Raw genomic sequence first — 14,336 nt, 5'->3', positions numbered from 1 at the left:
AAGAAGCGATCGGAATAAAAAACAGCGTGTTTATAAATACTTAGGCTTTACAAACATTACTGTTGTAGTTACGAATAAAATGGAAGCTGCAATCTGTTAGTGATCAACTACTAATTAAGGTCCTAAAAAAATAAGCTTCTCTGTATGAGAATAAGCCTGTGTCTGCAAGGAGACGGTATAAGGGCTGACGATGATAAAATAAAACAAGCAAACAAAAATTAAAAACCATCAAATTTCATTAAAAGAATTCATTTCTGCAATTAAAATACAGCTATCGTTGCCTGTTGTACCTACCTATATGTATTTATAACTGTATTTCTTACAGCCTAAGCTTTGGTTGCCTGAACTTCGTCTTTAAACAAGCCCGAGCAATTATTGCTTCCATTTTTCCCATAGGTAGCTAAATACATCTATTATAGTTCGGCCATTCAGAGAATGCGTTCCTGACACGTCGCGATTGAACTGACGACGTAACTTTGCAATGGCGTTGCAGTTACGATAAAAATATTTTTGCTGGTTGTTTACCGTTTTAACAATTGAGGAGCATTAAAACAACATTATTATATCAATAATCAATGAATGTTATTACGTCGTCAGTTCAATCGCGACGTGTCAGGAACGCATTCTCTGAATGGCCGAACTATAATACCACTATCAAGCTTTGCAATCTTAACCTCATTACATATTCACAATATCGATTCCCCATATCATACCTTCGATATCGTTAACATATTTTCCATCATTCTTACAATAAGTGAATTATTTTTAAATTGATTTCTCGCAAAGCTGTTAAAGTAATTTATATATTGTTTTGTTGGAATAAGAGTACGATGTTGGCGCCATTACTATGTTATAGTATGACGGTTTAATATCATTATTATGCTACTGGTTGGCTTGATCACGACGTGCGGTGCTTGGCGCGGGTACATTGTCTTACGGTATAGATTCACGTGACGTAACTTGATAACTTCATAACATCATTGATTTTTTCTTGTTTTCATTAATACTAGTAACTATCCTCATTAATGTGGTCGTTGAAAAATAGATCGGTGTGATTTCTGAATAAGACCGAAATTGCTTTGGGTTCCCAGAAAATCTGCGCCAGATTTTGTATGTTTGTTACAGTAGGTACCTGAAAGAAAAGAAAACTATTGAAATTCGTGTTCCTCACAGCTTTTCATAAATATGTATATGAAGCCAGTGTATCATCTTTCTCCATCATTCTTCCCACCCCTACCTCCGAGAAGACAATATTATTATCAGAAAATACATTTACCTCAAAAAATAAACACGAAATTATTAAAATATAATGGAAACTTCAACCTAAACTGTAATAGAATAAGTTGCGCGTCTCATTGTGGGCGACGTTGCGCGCGCGCAGATTGCAATTATAATGCAATCTGTCCAACGGAAGCGTTCTTGTAACGTTGTCTTCATTACGGTGATGGAACTGCGTCAGAGGATATTCCTAATTATATGTACTTCTAGAGAAATATATGGAAATACTAGCCGTTTTCCTACGGTTTCACCCGTGTCCCGTGGGAACTACTGCCCGTACCAGGATAAAATATGGCCTATGTTACTCGAGAAGAGCGTGGCTTTCCAACAGTCAAATCGAGTCAGTAGCTTGGGGGCCTCTAAAACCTACGCTTATGCCTTCTGAAGCCGTTTGTGTTCCAATTATTTCGAACATTCCCGCAGCATATGTAGTTGGGAAAAACGTTCAGGATGATGAATCCCGCAACAGTTTGATAATGATCACACACATTGAAAAAATAAATGATCCTATGAAAATTAGGCTGGGCAGTCGAAGCGACGATTCGTAAGATTAATAACAATCTTGGGTGAGCGATACTTACCATGGTTCTCAACTACTTATCTATTGTAGTTTTGTTTTACACCTGTCTAAAACATGTATATCATGTCGATTTAATTGTCAACATATCATGTGGTTTTAAACTCATTACCTGGTTCTGTGAAGAGCTCAACATTAATCATTTCAAGCATGATATTCAACTAATGTCGTTTGTATGTACATATATAATGTTAGATTGATTTGTCAACGTGTCGGATGACTTTGAAGTCATTATGGGTAAAGTGATGGTGATTAATCATTTGCCGTGTATGCTATAATAAAAAGACGGTAAATATTTTAATTCTATAAAACCAGCAAATTATTTTATTACTATGGGCTCATCCCATTTCTTTTACCTTACTGATTTACCTGCCCATTGGTATTTGTCGACCTGGATAAACTTAATAAAATAAGTTACATTATTAGAGGTGTGGATTTTACCAAATAGGTATTCGATATACGTATATTCTCTAAATGATTTGTTTATCCTCATAAAAGAGAGTAAGGAATTGCTAATACGAAATCATTAGCTTCTGCCAGCGTTTTCACCCGTGTCCCGTAGGAGTTACTCTACGACCCCAATAAAAAATAGTCTCCCTCCAGCCTTTTTCGATTAATGGACTATCTACATACATCTAACATTGAAAATATGTTTTCAATTCATATTCCATCAGTTACTGAGATAACAATGTTCAAGCAAACCAACAATATCATCAGCTTTATAATATACAGTTCATAAACACAAGAATATTAAAATAACATCAACGTCACCTAATAACTCGCTGTCAACATAAAACAAAGTCCTTACATAACATAATCTAGTTTATCAGATCACCGTTAAAATCAGAGTAGCCCCAAGTGAAAGTGATAACATACTGATAAGAGCTACCGTGATGACGTAATGTGTGATAAGGCGGCACTATTGTTCTTATATTATCTTACGTTGTTTGGTACACTAATATTATCTTAGAGCAAGGCCGCTGTTGGAATTTGCAAGGCAAACTTAATCAGGTGGAACGGTGAACAAAAGTTGGATTTTTTCGCGGATTTTTCGAGACTCAACCGTGTTATATGACTTTAGTTATATTGAAGATATGTAAATATGTTTGGATTTTTGAATATTTCAAATTGTTATGGGGAATTCAAATAAAAATGGAATGTCTTCAAGAGTTCAGCTGGGAAAATCGATAATAACTGAAGGATTCGGCGGTTCTCTAAAGAAAATTTCTAAATATTGAGAAATTATCTTTACAACGAATTTTCGTGCGTATGTACCTACCTACTACAAAGTTCTATGTCCGATAGTCGAATTTTTATCTGGACTTAATTCCACTGTACTATCATTTAATAGTTTTGCTAGAAGTGGCTTAGTCAAAGCCGCGCTTATCGATCTATCGTAAGATTAGGCGACGCCAGAAAAGCGACGAGCGAGCAAGTAGAAGTCAGAAAGTCTGACAACTAGTCTTACAAAGGGGTATCAGATTAACTGGATAACTAAGTTGAGTGGGTTGAGGAAGTAAAATAGGCAGTTGCTTCATATAGGACACAATTCGCTTTAATAGTGACAGACCCTTAGAATACCTGCACTGGGGCACACTGCAAACTTTTATGTTTGATCAGGTATTTACCCGGCCGGTATCAGTCCTACTAAAAAATGTGGTTGAATTCAAGATGTTCTTTACAAAATTTTATTTTAAAAAGGTCTACAGTCGTCTGACTATTTAGTCTATAGTGTGCTTATCCCAATTTATTTTCCTAAATGTTCAAGGTATAATTCTCATCTTACATTAAATTTTTGCACTCTCATTCAGCATCAATTTATTCATTTTACGTAGGTACGTAAAATTCCATTGAGCAATGTTTTATCGTGTAAGTGCAGATAATAGAAAGGATTACCTGATATCGTGCATAAAATGTATTTCATACATATACCTACTTACATTCCACATTTTGATTATGTAAATGAAGAATAATTAGTAAGTAATCCAATTAGATGATTTATTGATATTTTTAGTTTTGTATAAAGATAAGTAGTTTAAGTTTGTATATATGTATAGTGTGTACATTGTATAAAATATACCTAATTATATTAGATGATTCAATGATAAGCAATTTCTGGTTTTTACATCTTGAGAATTATTAGATAATGCTGTAATAATTTTTAAATTTACATTATTCAATTGTTACCGATATTTCGGGATTAAAGATAACTATGCTATGAACAGCCGAGAAACGATCTTCATTTTCCAAAAAAACTGAATTTAAAGCTCGAAGCAGGTCAAATAATTAATTGCCTGATTACGTAGAGTTGCCCAAGTACTTGCTTATTAGGCTACTGTATCGATAATGAAAAATATATTCCTGGTGCACACCTGGTATCCCTAGTGAGCACAGTGCTCTCAAACCATTATCAGGAATATATTTGGAGCGTATGAAAATTGTTTCATAATGATTTTTTCCTCATAAAACTAACCTGCCCAAGCGCCATTCAGCCTTCTAATAACAAAAGTATGACGTATTCCAAATATTAACTCTAGACATTCTTCAAACACAATGAAATCATTTTATTAAGCAAACAGTTAATTTTGTTTGGATTTTCAATTACGGAACTTTTTCCTTTTTCGTCATTCCAATGAAATAAAAAACGATCAACAATCGAACCTCCTATAAAATAAAAAATGCCAGAATCAAATCCAAAGGTTTATATAAAAAATAAAATGAATGAGTAAACCACCGATATGAGTGATCAGATACCGGGCATAAATACATTTTCACAATATTCACCATATATACTATGCTATAATTTATTATCAACATTCAACACGCTTCAGAACTTTAAACGAAGCAGGAAAGTTGCTCATTGATCATGATGACATGTATGACCAGCAAAAGGCTTGTTCAAAACAAAAAAACTGCTGACTACATGCAACAGCTAAAGATTTTTTCCTGCAGTCATGACGTAATAATTAATTTACGAGTTTTTACATTCCATATGAAGATAACTCTCAAAATGCGAGGGAAAATTTCCAAATCCTACCTTACTGGCAAAAAGTGAAATGGATAATCTGTCTGCAAAGATCTGAGAGATATCTTAATACATTTTAATTGCAGAATATACTGTGTTATTGTCAGGCTATTGTTTTATTGTTCTAGATTTCTAGAATATTGAGATTAATTGAGATACACCTCTGTCTACCTACTACGTCAAAAATTTATGTTACGGTCGTAAAAATTGCGAAAAATATAGATTCTAGTGCAGTTTTCGCGTAGAGTAGCTTCTAAAGAATTTCTTTTTGATTAAAATATAAGTTTTAGGTGCAGTAAATGCAAAATAGCTATAGGTAACCTCAATTACAATAATGCTGCCAAAATTGTTACATTTTCTGAATCAATTATGTAATTTTTCATAGATTTAAGTACTGTAGATACTGCATTATTGATAGCTGTCAATAAAAATAAACACATCATTACATCTCACACGGGAAGGTAAAGTTACAATAAAAAAAACGAAGTGTCAATGAAATAAATATTCATCACCGCGGCCAGTAATAAGGCGCGCGTAAAGAGTGCCAATGAGAAGGAGGATATAATTGGCAGGAGGAAGTCGGGAGACAATCGGAAGGACTTGTATGACTATGGAGGTAGGTTAGGTCATGACCTAGCTGCTTTTCGAGAAGGAACAAGGAAGATGCCTAGGACATTAGGACGTATTTAGGCATGGAAAATGATAATCATTACTTTAGTGTTTGTGTTAGCTATGTAATAATAAGGCATTAAATATTTCGGGATAAAAAAAATATTTTAATGACAAAAGATTTTTCCAACGTCCAGAAAAATGTTTTAGATAAATCAGAAAAAAAGCAAGCAAAAGTAAGAAGAAAACCCACGAACCCTAAAAGTATGCGAAAGAGAAGGGATCTCATGTCAGAGTTTTTATATACGCACTATAATGCAAGTATATGTTAAGTTAACCCAAATTTTCTTAAGTTGATTATGTGGTTATTCAGAAAAACTAGAGCCTAAATCAGCTAAGTAGAGCAGAAATAAGATCCTGGATATATGTAATTAGCAAGGCAAAGTGTAGCCATAACTGCATAAGTTCCATGGCAATGGGTCAGGCCACGACCCAGCTCATTCGGAGTACAAACACGACTGATGAAATCTCTGAGGAAAGTTAAACAGGTATGTTGTAGGATGCAGTTGTTTATGCATATCCTCTTGGCAAGCATTTGGTAGTAAAGTTTAATGAGGCGGGTTGAGGCACAGTTGTGTTGGTCATGGTAGGTATGTAAGTGTGTATGTATGGGTGACCGGAACGTCGTGAAGTAGGCTGAAAATGACACGTTCAAACGTCACATATCAAAAGACCGACTCCAAAACGCTCGTTCACCGAATAGAAGTTTGTTGATTCACTTCTTCTTTTCAGCCATAACACTAGGAAGTGATGAAAGGGGAGGCGTTTTTGGGGTGCTGTACTTTGTAAATATTGACGGAAAAAACAATTATTTTAATAATGGAAAAGACTTTGATACCGTCGTTTTTTGTCACTGAATATTAATTTTGCAACAATGTCTACGAAAGTGAGTACTTACATCATAACCAGTCATGATGTATGAACCAGAATTAGTAACGGTCAACTTATTTAGAAAATCTCAATGATATATTGCCTTTAGAAAATGTGCAGAGTGTAATTAGATTAATTTAATTACCCAAGTACGTAATTCGCGTAAAGCGCAGCGGCTTCCGTGCGTCTGCGCATATTACAGTTCATTTAAGCTCAGTTCCTGTTTCAGATTGACAAGTAAGTACTGTTTATTATAGATACAAACGTATTAAACGAGTCTATATAAATAATTTTAAATAGGTCTTCTTTATGGCATCTGCTTACCCTGATATAAAATATTGTTCATAAAGAAAATAATTTCCGGTAAGTAAAAGGTAATTTCCGAAATAATAAAATAATATCTTATCTCATAAATTATTAAAATAAACTACTGAAGGTCCTGACTTTTGCAAAATGTCATGTTGCAGCTTCTTCCTTCTATATTTTCCGCACTTGCAACAATGGGTAGGAAGCACTATGCCCCCTTTTATCCGACTGCCGAGAAGGGTTAGAGGATATTTAAAGAGCCGATACTTTTATTCACACAATTGTCTTAATATGTGATTTTTTTCAATAGCTGGCTAGCTATAATATGACCAATCATAATATTTTTTCGTAAACACCCATCATTTATGCAGGAAGCATGTCGCCTGCGTTTGACCGTGACCGTCACCTGCGTACACGCATCCTCGACATTCTCGAGTCATAATCTGCAGAAACATTATAGGAACTTCACCTTCATATACTTGGTAAGATATTTTTCACAAAATAGGCTTGTAAGTGTATTAACGTAGAAAAATAAAAAGCCTGAAAAAATGTGCTAATATTAAAGTAACGCTATCGCGGTTTTCTAATTGAATCTAATAGTTTCTCTTGCCTATGTAGAGATGTAGATGACGTATTAAATCAGTAACTACCTATTTTAAATCATGCCAAAACTAAATTGTTGTTAACATTTTTTAAAATCACTTTTCAACTTTGCCCAGATTTTTTTCAAAATTGACACTTAAACAGACACGTATTCAATTTTCATGTGCAGAATGCAAGATGATGCTCCTTTACAAAGTTAGGTATATTTTATGTCATTACTTACCTATGTTTAACACAATATATGTATAAGTTACTAGCCGTTTTCCCGCGGTTTTACCCGCGTCCCGTGGTAACTACTGCCCTACCGGGATAAAATATAGCCTATGTTACTCGTGGATAATGTAGCTTTCGAATGGTGAAAGAATTTTTAAAAACGGCCCGTAGTTTTTGAGCCTATTCATTACAACCAAACAAACAAACAAACAAAGTTTTCCTCTTTATAATATTAGTATAGATGACGCAAATTAGCATTATCTTAACATTTAATCCTATTGTTGATTTATGATAGGAGAATAATAACTATTCACTTATCTAATGTGCAATTGTAACTTACTGTAAGTTAGTCTGTCTTACTTTTTTTCACGAATGTCCCAGCGAAATTTGAAAATGGGCGCTCTCAAAATGAGTTCTAGCTTTTAAGACATTTTTTCAATGGAATCCGTAAAGATACTTAATTACAGTTTCCGCAAACTTGATGATTTCATAAAGTTTGGCGAGATCACCTATCCTAGTATTAGGTACTTTTATATAGTTCAATTAATATTTAAATTGACATAGGTAAGTCATATTGGGACAACTACTTACCAATTTTAGCTTCAGATCGTAAGTGATCGTTATTATTATATTTCCTCTGGTTAAGATAAGAACCACAATGAACAGCCCTACTTATAAACGTGAATTAAATAATAAGTAATACTTAAGGGCTGTTTAAGAAAATTCTTACTTATAAACTTCGCTTAAGCATGTCTTAACTAACATTTAATCACTACTTAAAATGTTGCTTAGAAGGTGATTAGAGATTTTTGTAAGTAAGGGGGTAAATGTTTTACTTAAGTTTATTGTTAACAAAAATTTAATAAAAACAATAATAAGGTGTCCTCTTACAACACCTCACAGATTATTGCAGACACAAGTCACGTAATGCATTAAAACTGGATTTTTATATAAAAACTCGTCAAACATTAAGTACATCCGCTTATTCTTCTTAAATGTATCTACCTACATCGTGATGCAGTGTTAAATGGTACCTACATACTTTTGGTAGAATTAATTTAAGTTGGGTAGTATTTAAACGCAAATCAAAAAATATCCTTTTTCTATGCAGTAAAATTCCGAATTCCCATCAAAATTACTGATTGCACAGCAAAATATTCAACTCAAAATATCACTAAACACACTACAATTTATTTTCGTAGCGTACAGCGATTTTTCCTAAAGCAAAAGCTTTTTCATCAATGCACAGCTAACAATCTTAATGCACATAATACATGTTAAGTTTTTTCCTTTTAAATGTAGCTTCTATTTTTATATTATTTACAGCAGTTTTTCTGAATAAAACAGCATTTTATTAGTCACAGTCATCTTATTATTTATTAATTACCACATAATGAGATCAGCAAAAAAATATAAAATTAAATGCAAAATTGTAATTTATTGAAATCTTAATAAGAGTCCACGCTTCCTTTTTTGCCCAATAGGCTCATTTTTAGCTTCTGCAGTTGGCGCCACGTACTTGAGTCGGATCGCAAGTCCGATGATATGCTTGCACATTCTTAAAAAAAATGGGGCGGGTACATTTTTAGTCATTGTCAGTACTTCCTTTTGGCATACATTTCAGTTAAGTAGTCATTAAAAGGCAGAACTATCATATTTCAGAATGTTTATAGTCAGAATCATATTTTGGCATATTTTTGGAATTTTTATTTTCCTGTAAGAAGCATGCAAACAAGCCTGAAGCATGCAAGCAGGCATGCAGCATGTAAGCAGGCATGCAACATGGAAGTAAGCATGCAACAAGCATGGCTTCTGTCACGGCTCCGGCGCTTCGTGGCTCCGGCGGTCCCATGCGAGCTTATCGTCGCAGATGGTTTTCACGCTCACCACCGCAGCTTCGGCTTACTGGCCGGCAGAGCCGGCCAGCCTCAACCGCGTCGGTGAGCGTTAAAACTACTTGCGCCTCAGCTCGCAGGCCGCCTCGCCCCTCCGCGCCTACGCGGTTTTGAATTGCACTCTAGGGGTAGGGCAAATAAGACTACGTGGAGTCGGTTTTGCAGCGATTCGTTTTCGTTGCTAGCTTCAATTTTTAAAACAATGTTTTTTAATTGAAGGTTATAAATGGCAATGTGCTAAATAAATTGAATCTAAATAAAATTCTACCATCTTCATAGTACGCTGCATGAGATTTCAGTTAATTTGTTCTGCTTTTAGAAATAATGCAATGTGACAGGATTTTTTTGTTATAATAATCATTAAATTTGCCGAGCATGGCTTCTTGAAAATTAAGACTAATATGATGAACAGGTTTTGTTGTACTTACTGGTTAATATGCGACTGGGATAGTTATTTTGCTATGAAATATGGAAAATTTGCTGTGCAGTCAGTATTTAATGCTTGTATGTAGTATTTTTGTACAAGAATAAATTTAACTGTATTGCATTATAAGGAAAAAAGTAATGTCATATTGATGTATAATTTCGAATTATCTGCAGTTTGAGTTTTGTTAAACATTTAGTTTATTTGTAGTGGAGTAAGTTATTTGATGTAAAAAAGAATATAAATGATGAGTATTTATTGATAGGCGATTATTTATTTGATATGCAATTTATAATATCCCATTTAAGTTAGGTATAAGTTAATAAGAAGCGACAATATTTGTCATAATTATGTAACTATTGGGCGGATGGCTAATTAACGGCCATTTTCAATATTCAAACTTTTCTATTTATCTGTTAATTCCATTACTAGAGATTTTTTTTTAAATTGGCTCCACAAAAGAAATGTCAAATTCCTATCTCTAGACTAGCAAAACTACAGATATATAGAATATTGGGTACAGCCAAGACACGAAAGGCTTTGGCCGTTTTGCTAAAGAAAAGCCTGTCCTACACAAACAAACTAGAAGCGACATAATATTAGCCTCAACTTGGCCGTCTATTTCTCACGTTCAAACGTTTCAATTAACTTTATCGACATCGCCGATCAATAGACTGCATATATTATGTCATTAGCACATCGTCATTAGTCAGATCAGCCAGTTAGTCACAGGAATGATGCGCCATGGTCACGACGGGACTTGGAAAATTCTGCTGCTTATCATTTTACTCAGGTGCTACATAATGACAAATAAATGATTTATAAGTTTCCACGTGGCGTTTCAATGTATTTGTACGTTAGGTATTACTATAATAATGCGAATGTTACTTTGTCAGCTATGCATTTAACCCGCCAATTTTTTATCATGAAATACGAGTAGGTACCTATTACTTAAGTATATTTGATTGAATCCTGGTAACCAAGCAACGTTCAGTCTTAACATTGATCGCACCAAAATTATGATTCTCTCTTTAAAAACAGTCGTCATCTTCCGTCTGTAGATCCTGTTTTTACCAAACATAGTGGTTTTGGAAGGCGAATTTCGAATAGATATGACCGGGTGTCACCCAGAACCCGGAAGGCTCACCCTTTTTGTTGGACCCTACCTACCTCTGGTAAATAGCGGTGATCTCTTACGTCTTCCTAATAGACACACCACATCTCTGTGTAATCCGGATCGAGAAATAATGCATGCGGTCATGTACCAAGTGATCAAAGTGTTTATCTCAAATGCAAGCAAAACTAAAGAAAACAGCCAGTCATCTAAAAGGCACACATATGGGAGTGTCACGTGTGTTAAGTCTGATCGCAAGATACAGTTGATTGCAAATGGCGTTATAAAACCATAGACAGATGAATAGATAGTGTCAGTTGCACAAGCAGGCTGCAGTTGCAATAAGAATGGCGCATAAACTGATTATATTCTACAGTTAACGCATTTTGCTGGCAATTTCTCTTCCGTGAAAAGGGACGTAGCATTTTGTTCTCTGTTTTGAGAAATTGAGAAATCTAGCAAAAGAACATGCGTGAAAACGTGAGGCAGTATTTTTGAAATCGATTTTACATAAATCGAAAGAATACACAATGTTATTTTTTAAAGGAAGTATCATTCCTTTGAAATCACAAGTGATTTCAAAATCGTTAAGTACCTAGATCCTTTAATGGAACCTATCTATATAATAGAAATTGTACCTCCATTCCTCACCTACAATTCTTGTTCCAATTACAGAACCTAAGAATCAGTTCACAAAATATCCAATTTAGGTACCACATAAGAAGCTAATCACCAGAAACTTCCAAATAGGACTAAATTATACCCCATAAACCCTTTAGGGACGAAAATTCGTCCATTAGAAGAGAAATTATATCAACCATAACGTTGTTAGTGAATAATCGAATATGCCAGGTTGGTTGCGCAATGCGTACGCGCAACTCATTACGCATAATGTGTGAACATGTCCCCGATGGTATCAGACGGCTCCAGTTTCATTTCCAGGTTATAATGGCGCTGTGAGACATCTGGGTTGCGTTTCCAGATTATTTAACTGTTATGAAGATGTAGTTGGTGGAATAGGACACCACTGATTGCATTACTTTTTAGAAGCTTTTATACCAAGAGCAAATATCGAAGAACAGGGAAAGAAATAGAAATATTATAAAGTGTCCTTTTTCGATAGTTGGGAAATCATCAAATGATCCCATCTAAAGTGGGTGCAGTATTAATGACTTAAAACTCGCTTACAATGCCCACTGACGTTCGTGTTCCAGGGCGGATACCTTTTGGAACAATCCTGCAGCCCAAAAACTGCTTTGAATGCGGTTAGGACTTCGGTTTATTTGCGTCTCTTGATTACATTCATTTCCAGAAATCCAGTTCCTGAGTAGTACCTACCTACCGAGTAGAATAGTTCTTTCTTCCGACGAAATATTGCGAAACCTCTAATTTCGTAACATAATTTGCAGCCAAAACAAAAACTGTAACATCGAAACGAAAATCGTGTGAATCGAAAACAATAGTACCTACCTAGTAGTTAAATGTACTTTTGTAGGTACAAATCTTTTAGAAGCATCACTTAAGTGTTATTAATATGACGTCAATGGAAAAGAACTTGAGTTAAGTTTAATTTTTCTCGTAGCAGCCATTTATAATCGCCCGGCTAATCTGAGATCTTCCGAGAATCGAGGAAATATTATATTATAAGGTAAGTAGGTAAGGCTGTCTCGCTTTGTGCTAAGTTATTAAAGTTTTATGTTTTGTTTACTTACAATGCACTTTGCTAATAAGGTCGTGTCGAGGTGAATTTAATTTTTTCATAGAGATGTTGAGGATTGGTTCCTTATTTCGTTTGTTAAGGACTTTTCCTTTACGTTAGAATATAATTATGCAACTTTATGAATAATGCGCTCGAATATTGACATTTATGACTTTGCTTGCATTTTCCTGTGGTTTTGCTCACTTAAAGGGTAGGAATATAAGATAGACACATAGGATCTGTAAGTGATTAAAATATCACGAAAATAAACTTAACTAGAATAACAAACAGCAAGTAATTATTCACAATCCTTAAATACATAAAAATTAAAGCCAACGTTATAAGTAAATGACAACATTAACGAATAAACACAATAACATACATATTTTGAAAATATGAAACCTGAAACAGGAAAATTAAATTCAAAATGAAAACACAAAAACAATTAAATAATGCATATTTATATGAACAAAGCATTAGGTTACCTACATCTATTGTTATTTCCTGTTTAGAAGAACACGTAATGGTTTCAAAGTAGAGCTTTTATCTCATAATATAAAGAAAATACTCGGAAATGCACAGAAAACCATAATATCCTGACCTGTAAGCAAATGGTCACAACCTAGTTTTGTCAAACGCCTTTGTGACATACATACGTTAGGCTAGGTCAAGTAACACTGGTCTAGTGACCATAGATAGATCATAAGACCTCCGTACTCGGAATTGCCAACATTGCAAGCACTTTGCACATTTTCCATGAATTATTATGAATGCTTTTGTTTGCTATGGAAAATTATATGGCGAAACTACTTTATCTCAAATTACTTTTATAATTCTATGACACACCGGTGCATTATGCAGAATATTATTCATGCAACGATAGGTAAGTGAATACCTATCTGCGAAACGTGTGAATTTATCTTGTGTCGGTAAATTGATTTCTTGGTTTGAAAAATAAATAAAGGAAATGTAAGAATGGAATAGAGATATAGAGAAAAGTTGCCCTAACCCAAAACTGAACTGTGCTGATTATGATAACTGACCCCTCGCTTTATGAGATGATGTCGACGAAATGAATTAAAATGGTCATGTGCATATCAACAGTGAATATCTAAAAGAGTTCGCGCAGAGCTTTTGGTCATACATAAGTTCTTATTTATATTTAACGAGGGCAGTATAAATTTTACTCATTTACCTACTTTGATATTAAAATAAAACTGATGGGTTAGCCTTACAAGAAGGAACGATGCTAATTAATAATAGTCAAATTAATGTAGGCCACAACATTGTGTAGGTACCAGGAATTCATAAAACAAATGGAGCTTAATTAACTAAGTAAGCTCAGGGCTGTGCTAAATAGATTCGCACGCAAAGGTGGTCGCGTGTTTAACTGGACTTACGATGTTATCTACACAAACAAACGCATACATGTCTTGTTTTGTCCTATATTTACAGAACAATACTATTTAGTATTGTTCTAGAACTAATCAGTCTGGAATATCCAATTTATTGAAGTAGGTAGTAGATCTGAGTATGATTATGTTTCCATAGCCCATTGGCGATTTCCACTCATGATGATTCCCGGCAATGACTTCACGCATGTCAGAGCAAATGCATCAAACATTATACCATTCTAGAGCCGAATCTGCCTGAAGTGAAGAAC

Source organism: Helicoverpa zea, chromosome 2, assembly GCF_022581195.2.
Source record: "Helicoverpa zea isolate HzStark_Cry1AcR chromosome 2, ilHelZeax1.1, whole genome shotgun sequence".
Taxonomy (NCBI): domain Eukaryota; kingdom Metazoa; phylum Arthropoda; class Insecta; order Lepidoptera; family Noctuidae; genus Helicoverpa; species Helicoverpa zea.
This window is presented reverse-complemented; position numbering follows the sequence as displayed.